At 36.4% G+C, this 22,524-nt stretch overlaps 1 long non-coding RNA gene across 15 annotated transcripts in view; it reads left to right on the plus strand.

Moving 5' to 3' along the window:
- Positions 1-22,524, plus strand: part of LOC140329280 (uncharacterized) — a 293,563-nt gene that overhangs the window by 203,523 nt on the left and 67,516 nt on the right. For 12 of the 15 annotated variants that reach the window (XR_011920458.1, XR_011920459.1, XR_011920454.1 and 9 more), the window contains one exon: positions 6,854-7,085. This is a non-coding gene — a long non-coding RNA (uncharacterized lncRNA). Of the gene's footprint in view, positions 1-6,853; positions 7,086-7,742; positions 7,866-19,596; positions 20,169-22,524 lie in introns of those variants that run through there. The other 3 variants (XR_011920464.1, XR_011920461.1, XR_011920457.1) reach the window with 3 other exon arrangements.

Here is a 22,524-nt window from a genome sequence, read left to right on the forward strand (position 1 = left end):
TAAGAATATTTATACTCTTTTTTATGTGCTAGTAGATTTTGATGCTAGTTGCATCCTTTTTGCAGGACAGTGGCTAGGGGGTGAAATATTTAGGAAAATCACATCCTTGAAGGTTGTGCCTTTAAATCAAACACATGTTTCTTCCAAGCAGAGCAATGAAACAGGTTATCTTTAATTATGCAAACCCCCTCACATAATCCCCCCGCCCTTCTCTCAAAACATTGGGCCCAATTTAATAAAGCTCTTCAAGGCTGTAGAGGATACACTTTAATCAATGAAGCTGGGTGATACAGCAAACCTGGAATGGATCTGGTTCAGGATTCAAAACATTTGCTAAAAAGTATCAACTTGCTTTTAGGAAATCTGGTTCAGGTTTGCAGGATCACCCAGCTTTACTGATCAAAGTGTATCCTCTCCAGTCTTGGAGAGCTTTATTAAGTCAGGCCCACTGTCTCATGGTTGTGGAGAGAGAGTCCTCAGCCATATACTGTAACCGTCAAAAGGGATTGACTTGGAGCTTTTATTTGGCCATTTCTTCTTACACCCACTTGTGCACAAAGAGAAGTAATACAACTAAAAGATGCTACATGGGCCCTTTTGAAAGTGAACCTGTTGTTTTGCCTTGCATTGTAAGCTCCTATATTTCTACCCTTAAGATCCTATCTAAAACCAGGTTCCACTATTTTTTATTTGATATATTTTGCACACATATTCACAATATCCCCCTAATAATAGAAAACTTCCTAGTGTCAAGTGCATGCTAATGCATTTTCACCTGAAAAGATAGCAATTTTATCTGACTCATTTTCCAGAGGGTTATTTAAAGGATCTGATAGTAGATCTCGTACAATGTTCTTTCCGTGACAAAACAGTATTTTGCCATTTTGTCATGGTGTGAGGCCATGCTGCTTAACATAAACACAAAATCACAAGTAATGCATGTAAAAATAATTTGGTCCCCAGTTTTCTAACAGAACAGCTTATTGTACTGTGCTGAAAATTATCATATGAGTATTCTAAATAAAACCAAACTAGCAACTAAAGAGGTAGCTAACTTGTTGAAAACATGGTTGTGTAATAATGGAAAGTACCTTGTCCTTAAATGACACAGGCAAGAAAATAAGTAACACAGCAATCGTTTTAAATGGGAAGGTCCAATTTTGGTTGACATATGTTTTTAATTTGACCCTCTAGCTGTGTACCTCTGAATCTAATACAGTGCAGACCCCACTAGTTATGTTTAAACACAGCTCACAACAATATGGCATGTGCAGCAATGAGCACCTCTTATTCCCTGTTATTATTTGTTACTCATTATAGATTAATACAATGCTCATTGCTCTAATCTACCTGTCATGGTAAAGTGACTAGAATTATCCTAAAATGGCCAGGATGGAAAATGTCCTAAAATAATAAAATGGCCAGGATGGAAGATGTTGTTGTAAAAGGGCTACATTAGCAAGCATTGGCCGAATTGTCCATCTTTAGGGAAAAAATGCTAAGCCCACCTAGTCCAGCCAAGATAGATTTTTTTTTTGTAAAATTCTCATTGTGCAATAATGTTTTATTTGATATTTCAAATATTGCGGCACACAAATGCTGCGTACACACGTGCAATAAAGACTGAACGATGCATGAACGAGCACTGTACATACACCCCGCTGTGCCCTCTCCCCTTAACTTTCATTACGGTAGTTCGAAGATCCACCAGGACAGATCCAAGAAAGACGAGTGTCGAGCTCTGTACACACGCCAGACTCTCGTCCAATATGAGCCCTGAGGCGATTATCGGATGAGAATCACCAGATGTGTGTACGTAGCCATAGTCTGTGAAATATTTATTTATAACACCTATGTTGATATTTCTATTTGTAGATTAATCTATCTAGTTTAACAGTCTTTACAGTCCTCTGCTGTATAATGCTAGTATCACTTTCTCTCTGAAATGCATTGCTTGACAGCTTTGAGGTAGCTTTAGCACACACACTTGTGCTGATTTTCTCTTTTTTTCATGCAAACTCACTGACCTTGAGAGAGTAGGTCAAAGAGCAGGTCTGTCATCCATGCCCTCTATTTCACCTGGTTTCTTTTCTGAGTTTATATACCCTGTGACAAAATTATTACTGTGAAACAAAAGTATTTTTTTTAATCAAAACAACTAATTCTTTGTATATCAATATGTACTTTATCTATAGAGGCTTGAAGCATTTGAATTATTACAAGTATTTTTTTAAATTTCGGTTGGATGCAAAATACAAACCACTTTCACGATAAAGCAAATCAACCATGGACTTATTACTGGCCACTTGACAAGATAAAGATTGTACAAATTAAGACACATATATGGTTACTAAATAAACACTGATCATTAACCCTTGTCAGGCAAGTGAGCCTGACCTCCTGTCAACCTATTGTTGATGTTCCAAATCCTTGTACTTGAATGCTGGTCTTTTTGAGATATCTGTGTTTTGAATTTGATAAATGTAAGTATGTGCAGGGAATTGCAAGTATGCCTGTCTGAGAAAATACAGCATAAAGGTAATATTATCAAGCCACATACAGGGCGGGGGGGTATATCTGAAACACTGCAGATATGAACACACAGAAGCTGTGCTGAAATAGTTCCTACCAGATTTGGTGCACACCTTCTGCACATAACCATGTGTAAAGTGGTGGCTTCTCGAGACTGCCCTAAAAATGACCACTACTTTTTTTTGAAAATATACTGTAAATAAAATATTGGTCCATGTCTGTTTTTTTTAATATAAAGATTTGGTTTTCAGTGCATTCAAGTTGTATTCTTACAAAAGTGGCATACATTCTGGTCTCATCCTAGCACCATCCAAAGCAGTAGAAACCCCTAGAGCTAAAATAAATTAAAAAAAAATGGCATGAGAACACCTTGGGTAGACACATCAAATCCTTTCATTGGTTAATAAAAAACTAGACAAAAAGTGCATACTGTGAAATAATCAACTTCTCCCCAGACCTACTAAAATCCACCCTAAATAGCAGGGAGAGGGAGATAACACAATGAGACCCTAACATACATTACAAAGTTTCAAACTTCAAAAGCAGAAAAATTCACTGCAAATATATTACTAGATTAAAAAAAAAACTTTTTTTCAGGCTTTACTTCTTGTTTAATTGATCTGGCTGAAAGAGCTGATACTCCAGAAAGACTCATTGCATTTGCAGTTTGCATTGGTTCTGATTGGTTTGTTGTTTTCTCAGCATTGTATCCCTGTTTGAATGCTAGATGATAATAGAACATGTATTAGAGCTCCCCTGCAGTGGCAGTAACAAACGTTGCCTGATTTACTAATGGACTTGAAGAAAATGATTTCATGAAGTTTTTTTCCTGGAAGAGAATGACATTTAAAACAAATTAACTATTAGTCATGGGTTTAAATCAGTTTATACACAGAAACAAAAAAATAAACATTGCACCACTTCTTCACTGTGCCAGTTTTAGGACTGTGAAGCTGTTGCAGCACAGGTAAATATCAGTTCTGTGTAACCAAAAAAAAATCAAATTAATCTCTGTGATTGATATGATTGGAGTAGAGCCTAGTGAACGGTTAAAGTCTTGTGACTCTCCTCCAATCAAAAGACTCTTTTTGTTGCACACCTCCATCCCAATCTTAAATAATGTGGCAGAATTTGTGTAGCTCAGTGCAGTGTAATGTGTTAGCTTAACAACATGATTGTATTGCAATAAAGTCATTTTTGCAGCTTAATTTGATAGCACAGCAAACAAAATTTAATACAGAAGTAATATACCTGCATTTTTTTAATTGTAAATGTCAACATTTGAAAAAAGTATTTACTATTTAAAAATTGCAACTGCCATATTTTATCTTCCTCTAAAGCCATAATGAAACTGTAATTATACATCCATATAGCTTGTTGTTTTCAAATTACATTGAAAAAATGTATTCCAGGTTTGTGTAGACTTTCTAGCCTTGGCTAATATTATTTCTACTGTTGCTTTGATCCTTTCTGGGAAAGGTGTACCCCACACTCATCCCCCCATTTATGAGGGGAGCTTAGATTCCAGGCTTTTTAAAGTCTATTTAAAGTCCCTTTTTAATATTAGGGGGTATGGGTTAACTTAGATCTCCCTCAGCTCTCAAGATCCTCTATAACAGTGATCCACAACATTTTGGACATCACGGACCACTAAATTTACGGACTCCAGATCAAGCATGCGGGGAGCCATGTGTCACTCAAAGGGGAAGAAACCTCCCCCAAAGTGACATCATGATGCCAGAACCCGCCCGTTCCTCCATCGTAGGCTCAGACCTAACCTCTAAGAGTGAGTTGTGTCCAGAGACAAAACCTGCCCACTGCCCTGAGCCTGCGAAGCATACGGGAAACATGGTCCGCGGCTGTGGCTGGTGTGCCCCCCCCCAAGCCTGGTCCTTCTCCTGAGGCGGCTGGCGGGTGCATCGGCCAGAGCCATGGACTACCAAAGATGTTCTCGCGAACCACAGGTTGGGGACTGTTGTTCTATAGTACGGACCTGGCTAAAAATTATTCCCTTACAATTAAATCCTTAACAATTACACAAACCTTCTTTTTGAAGAGGCCAACATTTTAGCATATCCTTATGCTGATGACGTCCTGTTTATCTTGTGTACTCTGGAATGTTTCAGCCACAGAATAGTAGCATACTTTTAACCAAATTCACCAATTTGACCTCTTTCAGAGATTTTTTTACAGGCTGAGGGTTTATGTTGACTATCTATAAGGGATGATGAACAGACCTGTCTAGGTGGCACAATTATTTTCCTACAGGAGTGCCCTTGAATATTCTTAAAGATTTCATCAGAGCTTGGTCAGCTCTTCCTTCTGCCATGTAAATGGAAATAACCCTGAAATCTATCGTGGAGCCTGTGTCTTATTCCTTATGGGCTTAAGCCCCTCTCCTCAATGTTCTAATTATATCAATGTCCTTGAATAATATAATATATAAAACTATATGTCCTTGGCAATTCACCCTGTGCCAATTTAAATTCCCCTTCTGATCACCTTCTGATTACTTACCTTTTTCTCCGGCGGGGAACTCCGTTAGGGCAGGGATCAGCTTGCTTCCGGGTTCCGTGCTTTGCGGGGACGCGTGTGCCGGCTTCTTCTCGCTGTGCTCTGCAGGAAGGAAGAGACACGCGCTGCAGCCAGCATCAAGGAGAGAAGAGGAGACGTACGCAGGATCGGGGTATCGGGTGAGTATGTTGTTTCAATCATTTCTTAAAACGGCATTTGCCGTATAAGACGCACCCACTTCCCCCCCAGTTTTGAGGGAGAAAAAGTGTGTCTTATACGGCGAAAAATACGGTATATGTTAAGGCCTCCCTTAAAAAACAAACCTGAGTTAGTTATTTTTTTGGAAAATATTGGAGTCATTTTTTGACACTCTATCAACACTCACAAAACAAAGAATAATTTAAACTGACGTTTTAGTACATAGATTACTTTCTAATGATTTTCATGTATCTCTTGAACTTGTTGATGAACTCTAAAGAGTTCAAAAAATCGGAAAAATCGGAATCCCTGAACCTCCAAATTTTGTTCATGCTCAATTTTAGTTAATCTGTCACAACTTCTGTTCATATTGGTTCACTTCAATTACTCATTGAGTTGTCTCTGCTGATTTCCCTGTAATCCTGCTATCCTTAAATAAATATAATAAAATAAAAAAAAAATCAATAATACCAATACTAATAGAGTTGAGAAAGGAAATGCATTGATGAGATGCATTATTGGGTTTTATCTCTGAAGATATACACTCTTTTTTGTTCATTGGCATGGTACATTGGTGAATTTCTTATTATACCGTAGTGAATGACATTCTGTTTTTTTTTTTTTCATTGCAACACGGCCCCCTAATTCTCGATCGCCTAGATCCTTTTGCATTTTTTTTGTTTTAGGTACTTTTGGATTTAATCTTTCGGGTTTCCTCTTTAAGAAGAAGTGGACTAGTTCCAAAAAACGCGTCAAGCAAGTTGAAAACTTGAGACCATTTTTATGAAATGTTTTTATTGTTTTAAAAACTGTACAGTTCATATTAAAATAATATTTATTACGTTTTCAAGGAACGACATATTGAAAGTGATTGCTTTTAATGTCCCTCTATGGGTCTTTGGACAAACAAATTTTCGCGTAGTATGGTTATATTTATGGGATGTGGCAATAGTTTAAAATGTAATTGTTGAATACCATCTGCATTATGTTTTTTAAATGTAATATTACATATGTTTATTTTCCACCTAGACTTGGCAGTATCAGCCCTATGCAGGAATCACAGATTAACATTTTAAACGTTTGGAAATCATTACTTCTTCTAAACACAAGTTTTTTCAATGTTTTTTTCAGATATACAGGTGGTGTGCGTTGACCTTATGCTTTAACACAATATTGATTTTAAAAAAACTCAGATACAACCTATGTGATCGTCAGAAGGACTAGGAATACCACATGTTTGAACTCTCTTGTAGTTACTTGTAGTTCTACAGCTATAGTCTTATCCCTTTCAGTATCGTCAGGATAGCTACCTGCATGCATCCACTATGCCCTCTACATTTAGAAATTGTGCCTTACTGTATCTTAAAAAGCAATTATTATTCACAATTATTATTGTATATTGCTATACCTTGTTTTTTTTGTAATGGTTTTGAAATTAGGTTTTAATAGAAAAAATAAATATGTTTATTAATATCAATAGTGTTATTGGGGGTGTCAGTGAAAAAGACTTTTGTTTTTTTAAGTGTTCCAAAACAGGTAGTTTGTTGTTTTGGTCCTCTGATGAAACAAAAGATAAATTTTTGTTCTATTTTTCTTTTTTTTTATGCAGCAAGACCTACAAATCAATTCCCAGAAGGTACAAAGTTTTCTAATAAGAAAATGATTGAGAGACTGGCCACACTGGATAGAACTGCATCAAGAATAATGGCTGTGTTTGTATCTGAAACACACAGAAAATGAACCTTGTTAGAAACTGGATTTATTTCATACTGCGGATCATACCCTTGTGGATTATTATTTTAGTTCCAGACAGAAAACCCAAGGATATAAAGTATGCACAGGTAAATATATTTTAGCTTTATAGGATTGTTTTTGAATTTGTGTTTGCTGATTTTTTTTTCTTGTAGTTATTAAAAGGAAAATCATATTAAATAATATTATTTGAAATACATTTATCCTCAGAAGGATGTAGATTGTAAAAGTATGGACTACAATGTAGGGGAACAAGAATTTTATTAGTATATCAGGTGTTAGCATCCATCAAATAAAATTTTTTATTAATTAATTAAATCCACTGCTCACTTGAAACTATGCTCTTTTAAGTAGACGTGAGAAAAGAACATGATATGCTCTCATGTCAATATCTACTTTTTTTTGTTACAAAAATAGGAATTTTACAAGAACTTTCTTGTGTGGTTCGTGGCCCTTCCTTTTTTAAAGCTAACATTCATTATAATGACATCTCTCTTGACTTCTTTGCAATACATTGGGGTACAAGACAAGGATGCTCACTCTCTTTGATTCTTTTGTACTCAGTACCGGAAACGGTATAGTAACTTAAGATCAAGTATTCACTCAGATCAAGCTGTACTGTAAAGAAATTAAGACATTGCAGGTATCCACCATTAAACAATGCTATTTGTGTATGATATCTTTTTATATAATCAAAAGCTGCAATTATCATTACTTGCCTTACTTTTCTGTCCTTTCACATTTAGGGAGACCATGATCCTTCTTGTAAACAACTCTATTCACTATCCAAGTCACCATTTTTAAATGTAAATTCCCTTGCCCATTTTTTTGTTTTGTAGAATTCATGCAATAAATATGTCTTACCTTTATTGTGCTTTATCTTATTGTTCTATTGACATCCCGAAATAGAAAGGAATAAAAATACCTACCCAATCTATTGGATTGCCCACGAACCTTGACAACTGGTGTCCCAATCCATATCCCACACACACTGTAGAACAACCCAGATTGTTAAAATGTACTTGTACATCTTGACTTTAGGAAAATTAAGAAATGTCAACATTTTAAAGACTTTAAAATTCCCAAGTCAAAATGTTATGATACTGATATACCTAATTAGTGGCAAAACAGATGCATATCTATCCATATGGTCTATGATTGTAGTTTCCTCTAATACAAATCTGTACAATTTTAGTTTTCCCCAGCACAGTTTGCCTTTTCCTAAAGGATAAAAGAAACAGAATTGCATGCAGAGTAGGTAGGCAGTTTTCCCTTTTATTTTAGTAGCTGTGATAACAAAGGACAAATGTGAACCTGCAAGTGGTCATATGAAGGAATAAGTATGTATGTAGGAATTAGAGCCTGAACTACGTAGAAAATAGCTCAAAGGTATTTTATTGTACAGTGATAGGTGAATCAATTCAGGGAACTCCTGAAGTTTATCCAGGATCTTCCTGTTTTTAAAAAAAATGAATGGTAGAATCGTATTACCTAAGTTATTCCGGAAGGTAAATTGTGGGGTAGACAGAGCTAGCTAAATCTAGATATTTTTCCAAATATATTGGTTTAATATTTGGTCTAAGAGTTCTCCCATATGCCAAATAGACAACATCTAGAGTTGTTGGGGTTTGCTGTAAAGACTATGACAAGACATTTAGACCATTAGACCATTATTCCTGTAGCCTCCTGCAGCTCCAGATCACGTGCTGCCTTACATTTAGCACATTGAGAAGAATATGTTCTGCCCATTTTTATTAACCTAGTGGGAGTCAAATTCTTTTAGTGAATAATATAAATAATATGAGCTTTTGGTTTGCAGCCATATGATGCTGTAGTGTAAACATAGGTATTGGTATTCAAGTGTTTAGCGATGAGTATTTGGTAAAAATAAAGCCTTGGGTTTTGATTTTAAACTTCTTAACAAATAAAATAAAACATACAAATAAAGTACAACGCACATAACGAACATAATACCTATATAGAAAAAAGAACCAATTTGAAAGCTTTTCATACAACTTGGTAGTTTGTAAACCCTTAGGTTTTCTTTATTATTGATCAGTAATATTTGATGGATAAAATTGAATGACAGGCAGGGAATGACACCCAAAATGCAACTAGCCCTTTATCTTAGAATATCATATTATATATTCTGGAGTATACAGGCCTAAATCTGACCATGTGTATGAAAATGTCTGTTTTTCTAATATCCATCATGAAAAATAGCAGTGCGCTTCCTGCTTTGCAAGTGTTTTTGGACACTATTGTGTCTACGGCATTTATTTCTGTATCTGCAAAGTGAGATTCCTATGACTGCTAGTTTTAGGAGATTTGATGTTAGATTTGGTAATGTCACTTCTGTGCTTCTGGCTTTTCTTTGTTGGAGGCTTTGACATGAAGAAGCAAAGCCTTGCCTTTACCAGGATGACTGACTATAATAGAGCTTGACAAGAAAAGATAAATCGGCAATAGGAAAAGGTCAGCTTCAGGGGGACCGCAGCCCTGTTTTTCTGTTTGTCTAATTTCTTGTGCAGGCTCATAACTAAAAACCTAAAAATAGCTGAATTTATGTATTTTAATGAATCTCTGTAGGCAGACAGTTTACAGTTTAGTTTACATTCCATCCATTTTTGTATAGCGTTCCCATGTGTCACTGTTGCTTTAAATAGTGTCTCTTAAAGTTCTTAGAAATCTGTTGCTTGATCTGACATAGAAAATACATCTGTAGGAAGCAACAAGACAGACCAGGCTATAACATTTACATGCGAAACAGCAATTTTCATATAAGTACCGCAACCCTAGTATTCATACATATTACCAGTGATGTTCACACTGTAAACATTTCCTGACCTATTTGCTAATAACTCTTGGGTTTTAACTCACAGTATATTGTATGTCTGTGAAATATCCCAGTCAATTTTTCATGTCAGCATTGCTTGACAGTCACATAGTCAAGGCCACAGAAAAAAAACAATGATTGTGTGTTTTAGTGAGTCAGACAATGCAGACGTGATTGTCTTTGTCATTCAAAGATACTGAGATAATGATTAACTCATTATTCTCAAATTCTGCACATTAAAACCTATGATCTGTTCCAAAGAGCTCAATGAAAACTCTGTTTTCTGATTCTGACATGACTAAGGATAGATCAATGATTATGCACGATTATTTTGAACGATCATATTGTGCACAATTCTGTACATGCTGTAATGATACCATTGTTAAAATATAATCCACCAACAATGTACACACGCTAGATAGGATCATTTAAACTATGCAGGAAGTGACATGTAAAGGAGAAAGTGTACCGCAGAACAATCCACGATCACTGAACGACCCTACACACAATAGATTGCGAACAATCGTCGCCCAATCGCCGTTACTTTTATAAGTAAGAACACATCTGTAAAGCTCATAAATGTTTAGGCCTATGAGTAAATGCATACTAAATTCTCATAGAATGAGAATGACACTGGGCATAGGAATCCATATAATTACTTCCAAGAATGTTTAACTTTCTGTTACTGCAACTTGGATCATTTTTATTTAGGCCTTTAGGCTAAGTAAAGAACACTAATATTGTGTGACCAGTTGGGCTGCACTTGTGGTGACATTTTTCTACACACTGTTACACTACACAATAAAGGAGTCTTTTTAAAATTCATGTAAATACTTAGTAGAACCACCCAAATGAATCCATTGTTAGCTGTTTTGCACAGTTAGAAGTTATTAGGCATCCATCATTTCTGGATGTGTCAGATGTCTGCATATCCACATTGTGGTGTTTCCTGGTGGTCATTAAAATGTGTACAGCTCTGTATGGATGAGACACAGGCATTCAGTACACCTGCAGGGGTTATAATGGAAAAAATGCAGTTTAAGCTTTTTAAGACAGTGTAGATTGTAGTACATGTGAGTATTAGACATATAGTTGTAAGTTTTAGACGGCTAATATACAGAATTACTATAACAGCATCTCTTTAATCTAGAACAGTGGCCTGCAGCGATAGATTTAGCCAAAATGGGACCCCCTGAGCAAACCTAAAGTGAGGGCCTCAAATGTACAGAATTCTACCTACCCGACCTTGCTCCTCCAGCTGAACACACTGTGGAGCAATTGATCCTCAAAGTTCACTACACTACTATAAAAGTAGTGGAGTAACTCAAGGCAGAACTAAGCATTCTGATCTATTTCTCTTCCTGTGCACTTGCTTTAAATATACATTGGAAATTAAAAGGTTGGCAGGCTGCCAAGTGTCTGCTTCCAGAATCCTAATGTCCTAATGTTCTGAGTAACAGTTACTCAATGGAGAATACATATACAAAGGTCAGTGGGAGCCCATTAGAAAGTGTTTTCCTGTTTGTTAAAAAGTAGAATTTCTTGAATTCTTATGAATAGCTAATTCACAGATCTCTTTAAAGTGAACCTATCACCACATTTTTAACATTATAAAAAAGGGTGACTATGGGAAAAATGTTTTTTGGAGAGGTCCCATTTGTCTTTATTGCCAGGCAGTAAAGACTGAAGGGGAAACCTGCAGCCTTCTGGTATATTTGTGTCGCATATCCTATGAGGCTGTGGGCTGCTCCTTTTGCTCATTTCCAAAAATGACATGCATTATTAGGGGCTTCCTATATTGTAAAAAAAAGGAACAATCCCACACGAGCAATAAGATTTCCAAGGAGACGCCCTTGCGCTGTGTGACTTTGGGTAAAGAAGAACCCGGAAGAAGTTGAAAGAAGAAAACTGGGCTTGTTCTGTCCAGCGCCAAAAAAACTAAAAAACATGTCAAACAAAGGACCTGTTCAGTCCAATAACACCCGTTTATGGCAAGCAAACTATTTTTTTTCTAATAAAAACTAATAATTTTTAGCATAGTTCATTTTGTGATGCGATAGCCCTGATTTATTAAAGCTCTCCAAGGCTGGAAAGAAAACACCTTCATCAGTGAAGCTGGGTGATCCAGCAAACCTGGCATTCAAAGTCATTTGCTATTCGTTAGCAAATGTATAATTTCTAAACCAGATCCATTCCAGGTTTGCTGGATCACCCAGCTTCACTGATGAAGGTGTATTCTCTCCAGCCTTGGAGAGCTTTAATAAATCAGGCCCAATGTCTGTTAACTGTGGTATGTGTAAATTTAGGCTTCATTCACAGTAAATGCACTGTAGTAACCAGTACAGTTCAGGGAACATTACACAGCAGCAAGCTGTAGGCCTAAGGTTGGCCTTCAGGATAATAATGATTGTAATAGGCCATTAAGTAGAACACAAGGAAGGTAAGCCCTTACATTTTTTTAGATCTTAGAAAATATTTTCACGAGAAGACTGCTATGTCTCAGTATAATTTGCAAATAGTTCTGAAAGATCCTGATTAATAGAAAGTAAACAATGAATGAGAAATGTATAAAATATGTAAACAAGCTCTCAAAACCTAGACTTAAAATGTTGCATATTAAGAATGTTTTATACAAGTAGTTTCATGCCAATATAAAAAACAACAAACCTATGAAAGAAAATTATGGGGTGGTTACTCAATTGCTTCTTAAAATGATCCTGGCATGAACAAAGAACATTTGAGGGCTTTTGTCTGGAGGCATAAGAAGTTGTACATACCTTTATCTGTTTAGGTAATTACAATATCAATTTGAGAACCCAGCATGTAGCCTTCAACTTGTTCTTTCATTTGTAGCTTTCCTTAATGCTTGAACTCATACAAATTTGCTTACATGAGAGTTTGTGTTTAGTGTGCTTGTGAAGGGCATGTACATAAACCCTGCCAACTCAAGAAGCTTGGTGCTTTTGTTTGGATGACATCTGACTGACTGTGACCTTACTACAAGTGTGTGTATAGGTCACCTTTATGGTAAAGTATTGTGTTATTTTTTTCTTCTGTGTTTTGCATAAATTATTTGAGCATGTTTTGTTTTACAATGTTCTGACATGAACTTGTACTTTCAGTGGCTTGTCGTTGAGACAATTAGTATCTGTCATCTCTCTTTTTCCAACAGTAACAGGTTTTTAGCTGGTCTCTTCTAGGCTCATAGTTAACCACATCTTTTGTATCTGTAGTGAAACTGCTAAAACAAAGGGCAGACCACACACGTTTTTCTTTTTTTTGTGCCTACAGCAAAACTATTTAGTAAGACAAAGCTTGCTTTATCAGTTAGGCTACGTACACAGGTCAGATAATTCTCGTCCGATAATCACCTCTGGTATCGGACGAGAATGTGGCGTGGTTACAGCGCCCGTGCGACGTCTTTCATGGATCCATCCTAGCGGATCCATAAACAACAAACGATCATAATACAATTGAAGGGGAGAGAGCACAGCAGGGTGCTGCTCCATGTTTTCCCCCCTCTCCTCTTCATAGAGCAGAACGGCGATGTATGTACAATGTTCGTTCAGTCTTTTGTTGTTAGAAAGGATCGTGAAAGATCAACTAAATATGCATTATACTAAATTCTAGTAACATGATTCTCAATTGCATAGCTGTTGTTAAGCTTATATTAAAACTTTTAAAAGGAGAAAAGAAGAAGAAATATGAACTGGGATCTTAAAAACCACATCTTCAAATTCTCATTAAAGGGAGTTTAGAGTTTATAGTGCAAAGTACTGTTGGTAAGGATCTTGAGCTATCAAGGTATCTTATAGTATGGTCTGTATTAAACAATGTTTTTCACTAAAATACTGTCAAGGAGAGCAGGAGTATTGTTATGGTTGTTGAAACTGTAGCCCTTTTTCTATTAAATTCCCCCCACCCCCACAGAAAACCACTGTTTTAGGACATGCAAAAGATTAGAGGAAGCAGTGTGAACAGTTAAGCTACCTCAACTATTATTATTTTCTTTGTTGGAATTTTGTAAAGGATGTCATATGCTTTATCATGTGTTTTCATCTATGTTTGCATGTGGTGAGATGCACAGATGACTTCTTGTTCATATACAAAGACAGCAAACCAGAAGTGGACTTGTTTGTACTATGTTTAGGTTCAATATCCCTATGATTGTCCAAATTCCTGAGTTTTCTAAATTTGTTGTTTCCATTCTTGATGTTCATATGTCAGTTGAACCTAACAAACTAGACAGTTTATCTATTGACAGTGCATTGCTAACATTTTGCCAACAGCTTATCTACTTTCTTGTTTGCTTGGATGTAACACATCTGAACAAAATCAGGTTGCCATGAGATACATCTTTGTACTAAATGTATTAAATTTTCTAGTAGCAGTCATATAAGGAAGTTATGCACTGCTGAAGTGATATGCAAATCTTTAAATTTTTTCTGTACGAGTTTTGGCCCCAGCCGTTCCTGGTAACCAAGTCTCCCAACTGGCTAGTGAGGCTATCATCTTATTTAATTTATAGGCAGGATTTTATGTGAGTTTGTATTCAACTTCAGTTGATAGTTTTCCTTACATGGCACACATTTTATTTTAGTGTTCTGCAGTGATGATAGGTCCAGTATCCTGTTAGTGTTGCATCCCTCAAAGCTGCAATCTTTTCTGCTGAATCCTCTGAATCCATCATGATTGTTTATTGGGTCACCTTTGATGATGACGTGCAGGAGCTACATAATCCCTGGAACCTAGGTCTATACTTAGCAGTCCAGGGAAAAGAGCTTCAAGCTACACTAAATGGCACATGTGCAGTGAAAGCTAAAAACAAAAAGTACCCATGGGGAAATTTCTTTTTTTTGTCAAATATGACTTTGCATGTTTACCCTCCCAAAAACCTCTACCTATTGACTACTTTTTGTTTGTTTTTTTGTCTTTTGAATACATCCTTGCCAGACTGCCCAGATTTCATTGCACTGTCCCTGTATCAACATCATGTTATCTATAATATCACATTTAATAAAACATGAACTATGTTTCCTCTGTTTGGTTGGTTCTAGATAGTGAGTCCTATTATTATTGGTTATTTGTATGTGGCTGACATCCAAACTTTAGAGAGATCCCTGTTAGGGTAAACTACTTTTAATCCAAACTACGTCTCCTCTAGTGTGGGTAAACTTGTAGACAAACCACAATCAGCACGTTTTTTCTACTACCTATATATAATTACCGTTTTACTGAAACACACAGAACTAGACCATATAAACATTACCATTGTTTACTCTTCGGCTCAGTTGCTATTTTGGTCTCTGTTTTACCCTCTATAATTTTCTGCAGTTTTTTAAAGTTTAGAAATCCAAATTTGGATGTTGCATGTGTCAGATTTTATAAAAAGAAAAGGCAGGACAGATGTTATTTTGTCAGACATCACTTTCCTTACATGTTCCTAGCATGGTGACTCACTGGGAGCATATAAAGGCGACTGAGTAAATTGAGGAAGTGCTAACTAAGGTCAGGGTAAATGCAATGTTTCAGCACCATTAAAAGAAAAAAATATACAAAATATTACTATATGCGTTCCTTTCATAATTCATAAATAACACAATCTTTTGAAAAAAATGTTAGCGTAAGTTCCTACCTTTATTAAGCAGTTCACATTGGGCTAGTTTAAAAAGCAGTGTTATAGCTAAACCCCCACCCCCCACCCCCGTGCTGTAAGAAAAATTTACATTTATACAGCAAAGCTTAAGGGTTTGTGTTGACTGTTTTTGCTTCTAGCAGGTTTTGCAGTTCCATACAAGTCTATGCAAATGCAAAACTTACAGGTCCAGTACAAGTCACAAGAAGGACAACCACAAGTCAAATGTACCCGTCAATGAATTCTCATCTCAAACTGATGTAAAACTATTATCACAAGCACAAAGCCCGTCAACACGGGTCCTTACAAATGTACAAATGTAATGCCTGCTTTGGGCTTTTAAGTGCCCTAGCCAATCAGGAGTCAAGTTAATAGATCTACTGTACTTGATCTGTCAGATTTGATTCAGTTTGTTTATTATTAGTTAAGTGTTTCATCTACCGGTATGTACGCTTAAAGTGTATGTAAAGGTAATTTTATTTTGTTTTAGAAGGGAAGGGCCAGACCCACTGTCACATTGTATTGCTGTTGATGTCCCAGCAAAAAAAGAACTATAACCTATATTTTTCATAAAATGCCAAAAGTGAAAAAAACATATACAATATACTTTATAGTAATCAAGCACAATGTAAGTTGTAAACATATAAGAAATAATGGGAGTTATTTCTTTATTCTTGTGTCCCTGTGTATACTATAATTTTAACTGTATATGATCATGCAACTGCAGGATTTGATTTACATTATAAATACCACTTATATATTGGCATTAGTACATATCATAATAGTCAGCCTGCACTGCAAAACCGTCACCAAAATGCCCCATAATTGCAGGCAAAGTGTGTGCATTTTAGTGCATTCAGTCATTTATCATTAAGTGCTGGTGTCTCCAGAAAATAAATAATCGATTTTACCAAGGGCAGTTTTCTTAGGAACTGTAGGCCATTGATTAGTTATGGCAGTGTGTACCCCCATGCTTCTAATCACCTAAGTAATGGGATAACTTGATGTATATTGCATAAGTATTGAAACATCAATTTATTTGTATGGAACACATTGTATTACTAGCGGGATATAGCAGAAATATAGCAGATTTAAAGATATGATTTTACATGTATTATGCAATTATGCATTATTGCAATAGAACACATGGTAGTTGTTTATAATAAATTACAATTTGTGGGTTGAATAGAGATTGCATTTTAGCTGTACATGAAACTGGTATATGTATATACTATATATTACAGGACATATAACCTACGAGGTAGCAATTAAGGGGATTTCTTCTGCTTGTCATAGTAGGGCAATGGTCAGAAGAGAAGTCAAGAGGTATGCTATACAACCCAGAGTCAGAAGTGCTGTTAGGTGCTGTGACCTGATTACATACTAACACTGATTATCGGATTAACTATTTGGCAACTAAAGATGCTAAAAAGATTGTTTGAAAAAAGCAGAAACATTTGAAGAAGAAAGCGCTTTGCCAACCATTAAGCATTTCAATCGATCTGGTATGCTTTGGTGTTTTGTGGCAGTCAGTAGAACAGGAAATATTTGATGGTAGTGGAAAAAATAGATGCTGCTAAGTATCAATATATTTTGGAGGCTGGATGTTCCATAGCCAGTGAAAAATACTAAACTGTCGCTGGTTAATCAAACAGACAGTGACCCAAAATAACCTAAAAGTGTTACATTGCCTATTATCAAAATCATATATTATCAAAAATCGTTGGCTAGATCCCAAACATCAAATGTGTGCACCAACCTAAATATATTTTAAAAAACAGCAGCTTTCTGTAAGGAATAAAAAACATTTTGCCGTGTCTCATAAACATTACACATAAACATATGAACATTTCACAACAATATTATTAATATTATTTTAATTCAACAGTATTTATATAACGCCAACATATACAAGGGTGTGATGTCATCTTTGATTCAGCTATCTAATATTTACCTTCAAAATAATTTTATCATTTACATGCTTTGTATAAATTGTGTTGTTGGTGTACACAGTATAAGCACTGCAGTGTTTATACTGTGTGAAGTTAGTGATGGGTTAATTGGTAGGATTATACCTTTTTCCAAAAAGACTGCTGAATCAGCAGGTTGGGGCAACATGAAATATTATCTTAAGTGCTTTTTTTTTTTCTTTTTTAACTTGTGGTTTGGAAAAACAGCTGCTTCAGAGAGCAGGCCTGTCTGTGACATGCCAGCATCTGGAAAGTCCATGCCAATGAACAGAGGATTTAAATGTCAACCTAATGTTTCAAGGGCTGGCTTGTGATGGCTGTGCTATGTAACTCTTTGTGCTCCTTCTCATTAAAGATTGTGGCGTTATTCACTTTACAGGACAAAGTTCTTGTGATAGTTCCCATAGATAAATTGTTTTACTTCCTATTACTTATCTTATTATATATATATTATTATTAAGATCATTGAATTAGGTAAAATATTTAACACATTACACTAATCCCTCCTTTGTCTGCTGATTCCAGATGCTGGTTCTACAGGGCATGAGCTCCTCATTTAAAGGGGGAACTAGCATTGCAAATGTGCAAAGTGCTAGATTGTGGCAACAAAATCATATCAATGTCACAGCGTACTGTCAGTCAACCTGAATCCTACAGAACAACTGGTAGCAGGAGAAATCCCTTAGGGCCTGGTGGTCTCCATACTTTTGAACCTCAGGCACCACTAAATTTATGGACTCCAGACCTTGCATGCACGGGGAGCCGTGTGTCACTCAAAGGGGAAGATACTTCCCTCAGAGTGACGTCATGATTCCAAACCCCCCCCCTTGTCCAGAGACACAACCTGCCCACCGCCCTGAGCCTGCGATGCATACAGGAGACATAGTCCATGGCTCTGGCCGATGCGCGGGGGGTTTCTTGACTTGGCTAAGGGATGCACTGGCCAGAGCCGCGGCCCACCAAAATTTTCTCGCAGACCACCAGTGCTTCGTAAACCACAGGTTGGGGACTTCTGGTCTCCGTGCTCTCGTGGCCTAGCTGTGAGATGGCTGCTAACCGGGGGTTGGGGACCCCTGATTTAGGGGTTAAATGTAGCAGAGGTGCCCACTAAAACAGTGAGCATACACGATGGTATTTATTAACATATAAAAGTAGTCTGAATTTCATAGCAAGACTAGTCACTTGCGCATGGAAAGCTGGAAAAAGAACTCTCTTCAGCAATGTAGATGATTGTACACAATGATAAGGCTTAAATATAAGATAGAATGTCTGGTGCATGCCTTTCCTACTCTGTACCTGCGGGTTTATGAGCAATGAAAGAACAATGATTTCACACACAATGATTTGGAGTAAAAAGGGTAGCTTAGTGTGTCATAGTGCCATAGTAAATAGTCAGATTTTTTTGTGTTGTTTACTAATTTAATGACCAAGTTATGATCCCACAATGTTGAACTCTCAACCTCAACACTAGCCAACACTGGAAAAAATATCTGGGGTTAGCTACGCTGTAGCAGTTGTTACCAGGGACAGCATGAACCTATTTGTATAAAAACACTTTGCATGTAGTTGGCATGCTTTACTAATAAAAATTCATAATTTGTATCAAATTAATTATAGCTTGGCTTCAGCACTGGTTTAATGAGTTTAGACATGTGGGTAAGCATACACATTAATTTGACAAGGACCTCTATGGAAGTCTGTGCGATAGCATCTATTTTATGGATGTAAAATCTGTGAGAATTTTGTGTTTTAAATAGCTAGGTGTATTAGAGTGTACCCTGTTTAGCCACATACTTACATCAAAAATATGTGTAAAAGAGAGAGCCAATGGGTCTTGTTTGTGTCTTGCTCATTGTCATGCTTCCTTACTCATACAATACAATGGAAAAACAAATAAGGCTTGGAACTAGCCAATTGCAGGTCAGAAAAAGGTCAACTGCAGGTCAAACAATCTCATTGGGGTTTCAAACAAGCTGTTTTTTTTTCCTATAAACAAACGTGAATATGAATCCTGTAATCAGTGCTTGATATGACCTAATTGTCAAACAAAGAACATTTTATCAGAATATGTCTAAATGTAGAAGCAAACCTACAGATAACCTGTACACACTGCACTCACTTCCCTACAATGCAAATCTCTTATCACAATTTTATGACAGCAAAAACAATCTTTGTTTTTACAGCTGATGTCATCACAAGAGGCACTTGTGAGGGGAAGAATAAATTCAGCTTGCAGTTCTTACTATGCTGACAAAGGAAACATATGTAGTATTTTAGAGGAAGTGATCTTTCTAAAAGCATTTAAATCCCCAGGAGATATTAGGCATATAATGTTGAATTTATTTGGTGATTGCCTTGTGCAATAACAGCTTACACGTTTATGTGAAATGGCAAATTTAATACATAACTTTAGCATTCATCTTTTATTTATTTATATATGAATATAATATTTGATGTATTGCTGTAAAAAACTGCAGTTTACCATTGCTGTTCACTCTTCAGTGCTGTAATAAACTATTACATTGTATTGCATAAATTCTGTTACTTACTGTATATTTAATCTTCCTCCGTTTCTCCTTCTCCCCCATGTCAGGAAAATAGTGAAATAAACTTTTGTTCATTACATGAAATAGGCTTTGCAATGCAGACAGATCATGACTGGTAGGAGGGGATATAAGGGCCACACAGCTGTATGTGGCCTTTAAACCACAGGCCAGGCACCAAGGCATTAAGGAGGTTTATCTGATACAGGTTGTACAATAATGAATCTTTAAAAAAATAGTACATATGGGCATTTCTAATTTAGAGAACTACAATCCAAAATCTTAAAAGTATCCTTTCATTTTAATGTTTAACACATATCTTGTCATTAGTTGTATCACAAAATCTCTGACTGTCAAGGATGTGGACTCCACATTAAACTAAACAGCAGGTGTAGCTCTGGTTTGTAAAAGTGGTCTACCATGTTTCCCCGATGATAAGGCATCCCCGATTTTTGCTTAAATATTTAAAATAAGGCATTCACCCGCGAATAAGACCTCCTCCGATACCCGATACTGTGTGTGTCTCCTTGATGCTGGCTGCAGTGCAGAGCGAAACTGAAACTAACAAGCCGGCACACGTGCCCCCGCACTAGGAAGCAAGCTGCTGATCCCTGCCCTAACGGAGTCTGTTACCCGGCCGTACCGTAGAAGCAAAAAGTCAGTGAACAGAAGGGGACAATCAATGGCACAGAGTGATCAGAAGGGGACAATCAATGGCACATGAGTGATCAGAAGGGGAATATGAATGGCACATGAGTGATCAGAAGGGGACAATCAATGGCACAGAGTGATCAGAAGGGGACAATCAATGGCACATGAGTGATTTTCAACAATAAATGTGTACTGTAGACTTCTTCATGGAAAAATAAGACATCCCCCTGAAAATAAGACCTAGGGCATATTTTGGCATTTCAAAAAATATAAGACAGTGCCTTATTATAGGGGAAACAGGGTAGTTGGTTGTAAATCAGACTTAAGCACCGGTCACACGCTTTATTTCCTTCAACCAAAGTTAGGTTCATCTCAGGTGAAAATCTAGTGTGTCTACAGGTGTTCTCTGATGTTGTAAAGGAGGTTGTTAGTGATCTGCAATGTAAAATGCTGTAGGATATTTCTTCTACAGCTTCTCTCTCCAATTCCACAGAATAAACTTTTTGCAAAATAAATACAATATTTAAAACTATATTTTTCTGTGATTGCAGAAGAGCATCGGGGTGTGACGTGTGTTTAGCAACCTTCTGAACAAAGCCAGGGATGCAGGCAGACACTTTAAAAAAAATAAAAAAAAAAGCTTATTCTTCATACAGCATTATATATTTACTAAGTTTATGCATACAGTTGCACTATTTAAAGTTACCTTGTGGGGCTGTTTGAGGCCACTGCAGACTTGGTTGTTAAAGGTGCATGGGTATAACATGTTTACCTTATCTGTTTAAAGGTGAACGCCAGCCATGCATCTGTCTATCTGTCTATCCATTATTCCTATAGTAAATGCAAGGCCAATATTCCAATATAACATGGAATCCGAGGTACCCAAAATGTGAAAACATTGGTTATCTTTTATTAGACATTGTACATCGCCATCTGGATTTTGCGTGCTGACAACACTGATGTGTATAATCTAGTGAACCATTTGTAATTATGAAGGATTATCAAATTAGTGAGTGCTGTTCTCTATATTAATAATTCCTTCAACATTGTACTGATCATTTTCTAGCAGAGACTGGATGAAGGTTTTTAAAGTGTTGAAGAGAAATATTTGCCATTTATTAGGTATTTTATTATTATTACGGTACTTTGCGTGACAGTGTTTCTTTGTAAACTCTCAGCATTAGGTTTGATTCCAAAAGAGATACAATCCTTCCACATGATTATCATCCACATACTGCATGATCATGTTTTTTGACTGAATGTGAAAATGTTAATCTAAAACATATTGTACAAAATAAAAAGAGGTAATTTAAAGGTGACCCTCAGGCAGTTTAACAATTTCTTTGCATGGTAAATTTTTATAGTCCTCAAAATGGGTGTGTCATATTTTAGCTAAACTTTATCACTCTTCCCTATTTTCAGACATTAAGTGGTATGCAAAAACACAATTTTCTGTATCATATTATTAACAGCACATAGCATTTTAAGGATAAAGCAGAATGTAGTGATCAAGGGTATTATATCTTACATTTACAGTTAGGTCAATAAATATTTGGACAGAGACAACTTTTTTCTAATTTTGGTTCTGTACAATACCACAACTAATAATAAATGAAACAACTCAGATGCAGTTGAACTGCAGACTTTCAGCTTTAAGTCAGTGGGTTGAACAAAAAGATTGCATAAAAATGTGAGAAACTAAAGCCTTTTTTTTACACAGTCACTTCATTTCTGGTGCTCAAAAGTAATGTAAAAGTAATTGGACAATCAACTCAAAGGCTATTTCATGTGCTGGTTGGCAATTCCTTCATTATGTCATTATCAATTAAGCAGATAAAAGGCCTTGAGTTGATTTGGGGGAGGGGGTGTGCGCTTGTATCTGGAAGCAACATG

This window comes from Pyxicephalus adspersus, chromosome 4, assembly GCF_032062135.1.
Source record: "Pyxicephalus adspersus chromosome 4, UCB_Pads_2.0, whole genome shotgun sequence".
Lineage (NCBI taxonomy): Eukaryota > Metazoa > Chordata > Amphibia > Anura > Pyxicephalidae > Pyxicephalus > Pyxicephalus adspersus.